Source organism: Pan troglodytes, chromosome 5, assembly GCF_028858775.2.
Source record: "Pan troglodytes isolate AG18354 chromosome 5, NHGRI_mPanTro3-v2.0_pri, whole genome shotgun sequence".
Taxonomy (NCBI): domain Eukaryota; kingdom Metazoa; phylum Chordata; class Mammalia; order Primates; family Hominidae; genus Pan; species Pan troglodytes.
The window spans coordinates 37269975-37276059 of NC_072403.2; positions in this window are offsets into that span (position 1 = coordinate 37269975).

A 6085-nucleotide genomic window follows, 5' to 3' on the forward strand; every position below is an offset into this window, starting at 1 on the left:
AGGGGCTAGGGAGGAGACAGGGCCATGAGGTCCTAGAGGAACCCCCTAGTCTTGGACCCCAGAGAAGTTTCCAAAACTGTGACTGCAGACCCAAGGCAGGAAACATGAGGAAAGCATGTGTGAGGACTGAACCAACTGCACAGTATGTAAAGACATGCTTGGTACATAGTAGATACAAAGTTAGCTTTGGTCTTTGGTGAATTCATGAATATGATTGTATTAAAATGTAATTGCATTGCATAAAAATTATAAAATGAAGAATACCAAAAAATTAGGAAAGATTTTATCTTATACAAGGAGTGTGCATTTCAATTCACTAATTTATTCCAATAGAGAAAATGTTATATGCTTATCTGTTGGTCTATGTATGAATTTTCTGTTACTGCATAACGTATTACCACTAACTCACTGGCTCTACACAGCACCCATTTATTTCTCTACATTTCCTTAATGAGAAATCCAGGCCTGGTGTGAATGATTCTCAGTTCAGGATTTCACGAAGCTGTGTCCTCATCTTGAGGCTGGGGTCCTCCTTCAAGCTTATACAGAGCTTGGTGGCAGAATTCAGTTTCAGGCAGTTGTGGGATTGTAGTCCTTGTTCCTGGGCAGCTGTCAGGTGGAGGTGGGGTGGAGCTGTTCTCAATTCCTGGAGCCCGCCATATCCTTTGCCACATGGCCCCTCCATTTTCAAAGCTCACAGCGGAGGAAGCCCCTCACGTTGAATCTCGCTCACACTGTGAATCTCTTTGCTGAAGAAGAAATAAGTTGTTTTAAGAGCTCACCTGATTAGGACAGTCCAAGGCAGGATAATCATGGCCTTAAAGTCAACTGATTTGGGACCTTCCTTATATCTGCAGAATCCCTTCACAGTGGCACCTACAGTAATGTTGATTGAGTAACTGGGGAAGGTGAATAACCAGGGGTGGTTATTTGAAGGCCATCACTGAATCATCCTCGCATAGCCAGGATCTTCCTTTTGTGTTTAATTGGGTCGTAGTAGGAAACTGAAGTTCAAATAAATAGATTGTTGTGAATGTTAATAAAATACATCCTATTGATACATGGAAATACTGAAATCTTAAAACCAAATAACATTGAATATCTTTTAGTTAATTTAGAGTAAATAAAAATTAAAGTGTAGTAATTCATTCTCTCTTCTGAAGCCCTATTGTCTATTGTTGTATAATAAATAACATAAAGTTTGACAACCCAAAACAACAAATACTTATCATCTCCCACAGTTTCCAGTGGTCAGGAATCTGGGAGAGATTTCCTTGAGTGCTTCTGGCTCAGGGCCTCTCACAAGGTTTATTGGGGGACACACCTGTCAAAGAATATGGGGAGGGAGCCAGAGAACCCTGGGAAAAGTGGCACATCCAGAGGCAAGGCTGACTCCAGTCCTGGACAAAAGGAAAGAAGGGTTGTTGGACGCATCCTAGACCACAAGCAATCTAAGGAGAGTTGAGCAAGGCCATGGAGGAGTCCTCCAGCCACAGATGGCCAACAGAGGAGTCTCCTGTTGCCCAGGAACGGTCTGTCTTAGTGTCCCTGCTGTTACGTGTCAGTGGCTGGGAACAGCCCATGGGAAGCAGGGCCTCTGCACCAATGCTGCTGAGAATGACAGAGCACGGGAGTGAGGCCTTGGGAAATTTCCTGGAAATGCGGTTCAAATCTTCCTCCTGAGGGGTCTGGGCCTTTGGAAATCAAACGCTGTCAGACTGGGTTGCTGGACGATTCTGTTCACATTTACAATGGGACAAGGGAAACAAGGAGGCCCCCAAGTGAATCTCTGGGTTCCACACAAACTCCTCCTGCCCTTACTGTGTATCAGCAGCCCTGCCTCGTCCTGGGGATCAGGATCCATCACCCCTGCCTGGAGAGGAGAGGAGTGCTCTTCTTCCCTGCTTGTCTCTAGGCCCATACTGTCCTGGGGGCAACTGTAATGTGTAGCTCAATGGGCTCTTGTTTGTCCCCTTGCCTGAGTGCCTCCCTGTGGAAAACCAGGACCTCCTATACTACAAAGCCCAGATTTGGGAGATGAGAAGTGCAAGTTCCACAGTGGGTGAATATAAGGGATGGGACATGCAGCCACACTCTCTTGCATCCCTTGGTTTCTGGACCCAAGTTTCTTCCTACTGAGAATACAGCACCGTAGTGATGTCTCTGATTCAATAAATGCACCGTGCCCTGAAAGATGGCACCCATTCCTCAGTGTTTCCTCCAAGCTGGTTCTGAGTTGTGCCTGTTGAAGGCCTGTCCAGTGTTCTGTGTGGCCGGCAGCCCCCGCAGGGTGCAGATGGTGATAGGATCAGTGGATCCCCTGGTCATGGCCCATGCTGCACCCACTTCCATTTCCCTGTGAGGTGGGTCCCCCAGGAAGAGGCTGTGCTGAGAGTAATTCCAAACCTGTGGATCAGGAATGTCAGTGGTGCTGGCTGAGAGTCTGAGAATAGTGGGGGGAAAAGCCTACCCACGGAGGAAGTTTCTGTCCCAGTGAGGATGAATCTCTGGCCCTTCCATGATGAGGCTTAATGTGGTCAATGTGTCATTTAGTGGCACTTTGATCACCTAAAGAAATAGTGCCTAAGCAGGGCACATCAGGGCCTATCACGGGTGTCTAATCCTGACAAGTTGGATATTCAGAGGTGGCAGCAGCTAGTTCGGCCTTGGTAGGTGGGAGTCTCACCTTTTGGAGGCTACCTATGGGTCCAGCAGCACTGACTCCCACCGACCAAGGCCATTGAGTGACCTGGCAGGATGGGCACATGAAGGGAGCTATTGTGATTCCTGCATGCATGTTCCCACCCTGCAAGGCCTGAGATGGCCCCCAGTGAAGGCTGGCTAACTTCCATTTGTCTGCTTGGTTGTTCAGTGCCACCTCAGGGGCAGGTATTTTCTGGGCAGATGGGGTGTTAACTTGGGGTTTGGGCTCATTCCACATGGACCATTTCCATCTCATGATGGACACTGTTGGGCCTGTCCAATCTATAACTCTGTAGGTCACACAGAAGCCAATTCATACAACCACTTGGAATTACGTGGTTCTCAGTGTCCTGTGGTCAAGAATTCTATCTGATCAGGGCCAGCAACACTAAAAGTTGCTTTGAGAAGGGGGCATATATTTCTGCTGTGGATGACATGAACTTACTCCAGAATCCCAGGCCCTCCATTGTGACTTTCCCCACTGATGCTCGGTTCACTCCATCCTGCATCTTTCCCCAGCCCTGCCACCTCCAGCACCAGGGGGTCTGAGGGATGGTGGCTGCCTGCACCACAGCCTGGATCTGCTGCAGAGTCCTTTCCTGTGTAGGCTCCACTTGAAGCTGGCATCCTCCTATGTCACCCAAAATGTGGCCAAAATGATATACCTAGATATGGAATGTGGTGTGTCAGAACCCAAAGAGATTCACCAGGCAGTCTGCTTCTCTCTCTTTTTTTTTTTTTTTTTCGCTGAAGATGAAAGATGCAACGGGTTTTTTTTTTTTCTGTTTTCTTTTGTTTTTACTTGGAAGAAATATCTCTGCATGCACCTAGCCACTGGACCCATAAAATTTCACTGCAGTTGCCACTCATAAAGTTCTGTAAGATTTATCCTCCTCTTTCTGGGGTGCATGTGTTTTACCAAGACCTCCAGCATACTTTCCACCTTCTTTCTCATCCATCCCAATCTATGATGCTGCCAATGAAATGAACAGATTTAATATTCTGTAGAATGTCCGGCATCTCTTAAGACTATGTTACAGATGACAGAAGAGTTATAATAGCTCTCAGGGAAACTGTAAATAAATGTGGTATGAATGTGAATAACTCCATATCCACTTTCTAGCTGGAAAGGAATGCACTCAGCAAATCCTCGGCTGCACACCATTGGCCTGCAGCCTCATTAACCTCTGCTAGCAGTGATATCCAGCCAGCATGGCAGCTGCAATCAAGACCACTACTTGGTCAAGTCTGAAGTAATCCTGTTCATTCTTTAGGTCCTATTGGGCTTCTGCAAGGACAGAATACACGGCGATAATAGGCAACTCCAGCACTATCCCACCTCCTACAGCTCTCTAATGGTGGTGCTACCCCCCACGATACCTGCAATAACCTCCAAGACCTGCCCTGGGACGTAATATCGCTTCGGTTGGGATAGGGGCAGTTTCAGAGGTTTCCCTTTAGCCTTCAGCGCAATAAGAGCCATTAATCCACAGGCTAGAGACGCGGTGTGGGGGTCACTCCAGCTGCCAGTGCATCAATGCCACTATGCACTCAAGGAATAGGGAACTAAACAGGGCTGGGACTACGGGATTGTGAGCTATAATGTGTCCTGGCCTCTGGAAGCCCCTCTGTGATGGGACATGATGGTGCTGTAGGAATCTGGGCATCAATGTTAGCTCACACACAAAGTCAATACTCACCCAAATTCTGCCTATTTCCCTTCCCCGGTGTACAGTCTCCTGTGTAAATGGCGTAGGTTCCTTTGCAGAAGAGTTCAGGGAATTGACCCAGCATATACTCCCAGGGTGTTCCAGGGTTCTTCCTCCTAGGGATATGGACTCCCCTCCTCTGTCATTGGGATCTGAATCTGAAAGTTAGGTGAGGTCTAGGCATTGAGAATGGATTATGACTTTGTCTTGGATCAAACACCCTCAGCCTCCTACTCCTCAATTCTTGCTTTCTTTTCATAGATATCAAGCAGCGCCCTTGCTGGCTGTCCTTCTGTTCTGAACCTAGGACACTGCCCTCTGTTAACCTTCCCCACACTCCCTGCAGGTCAAGCACAACCTTGCCTGCTCTGTTGGGGTTGTCATGGTAACTGTGACCTCTGACTTTTGCAGATCACTGCCACCACTTGATCTAGCTGAAGTAGTTCTAGCTGGAAGAATAGAGAATTAAAAGAAATCTTTGTGAAGCCACTACTCAGGTTTGTCAATTTGTAACATTTTAATATTATTGGCTATATGTAGTATACATAGAAAATAATAGAAATATATGCAGATAGCCCTGATTTTCCACAGTTCTGTTACGTATGTGTTTCAGTCGATACTGTACTGAGTAAAGCAAGGACTGCCAGTGGGGAGTGGCGGATGTCTTGAATTTGGTGAATGCCTTTATATTGTTACAAAGTTTTTTAAATCCCTTTGTTTTACATGATTTTAGACTTTGTATAAATTGTTTTTTGTTGAATGTATCATTCTGTGGCTTGCTTTATCATTTAATATGGTTTATGAGGTGAACCCACACCCATAGAAACAGTTACTTTGTCTTCAGTGCTGGATAGTATTCATGGGAGGAATATCCCACAGTTTATCTCTTCTGTCCGTGACCTTTAGCTTGTTTCTGTTACAGACACTGCCACAATGAACATCCTGGGTCATCTCTCTCTGGTCCCCTGTGTGAGTTCCCCAAGATATGGATGTAGGAATGGGATTACTGTGCTTTTACCATGTGATGTTACAGGATGTCAAATTGTTCTCTGAAGAGGTTGTATCAGCTCCCCCCTTTAAAATCTTCTTCGACATTTTACAGGTCAAGTTCTCTTCCTCCCCAACTGGCTGCTCCTCCTCAGCTCCCCTTCATTGGCTCCTTTTGCTGTAGATGCTGGAGCACTCTGGGGTGTTACTACCTTCCTAATCACTCCGGTGTCCTCCACTCTCAGGATTTTAAATATCATCTAGACACAGATGGCTCCCAAATATATATCTCTACATATTTCTATAATCAAAAAAATAATGGTACCAAAACAGGTACTCTGGTATACTGCAGATGGGCCTGCAAACTGGAAATGTTTTCAGGAAAGGCAGTATGGCTATTTCTGTCCAAGTTAAAAATGCATACACCCAGCAGTCCCACTTCTAACAATGTGTCCAAAACACACCTGCATTCCTGAAAAATGACTGTATTCAGAATTATATGTTGCAACCCTGTTTGTAAAAGCAAAAAGAAAAGAAGAAAGAAAGAAAATGACAGATAAAAGAAAAAATAATCCAAATGTCTGTCACTAGTAGACTAGTTAAAAAAGCATTGCAAGCTGGGCACAGTAGCATTCACCTGTGAATACACTCTACTCCACTCTGGGTAACATGAGGAGGCCTCCCTA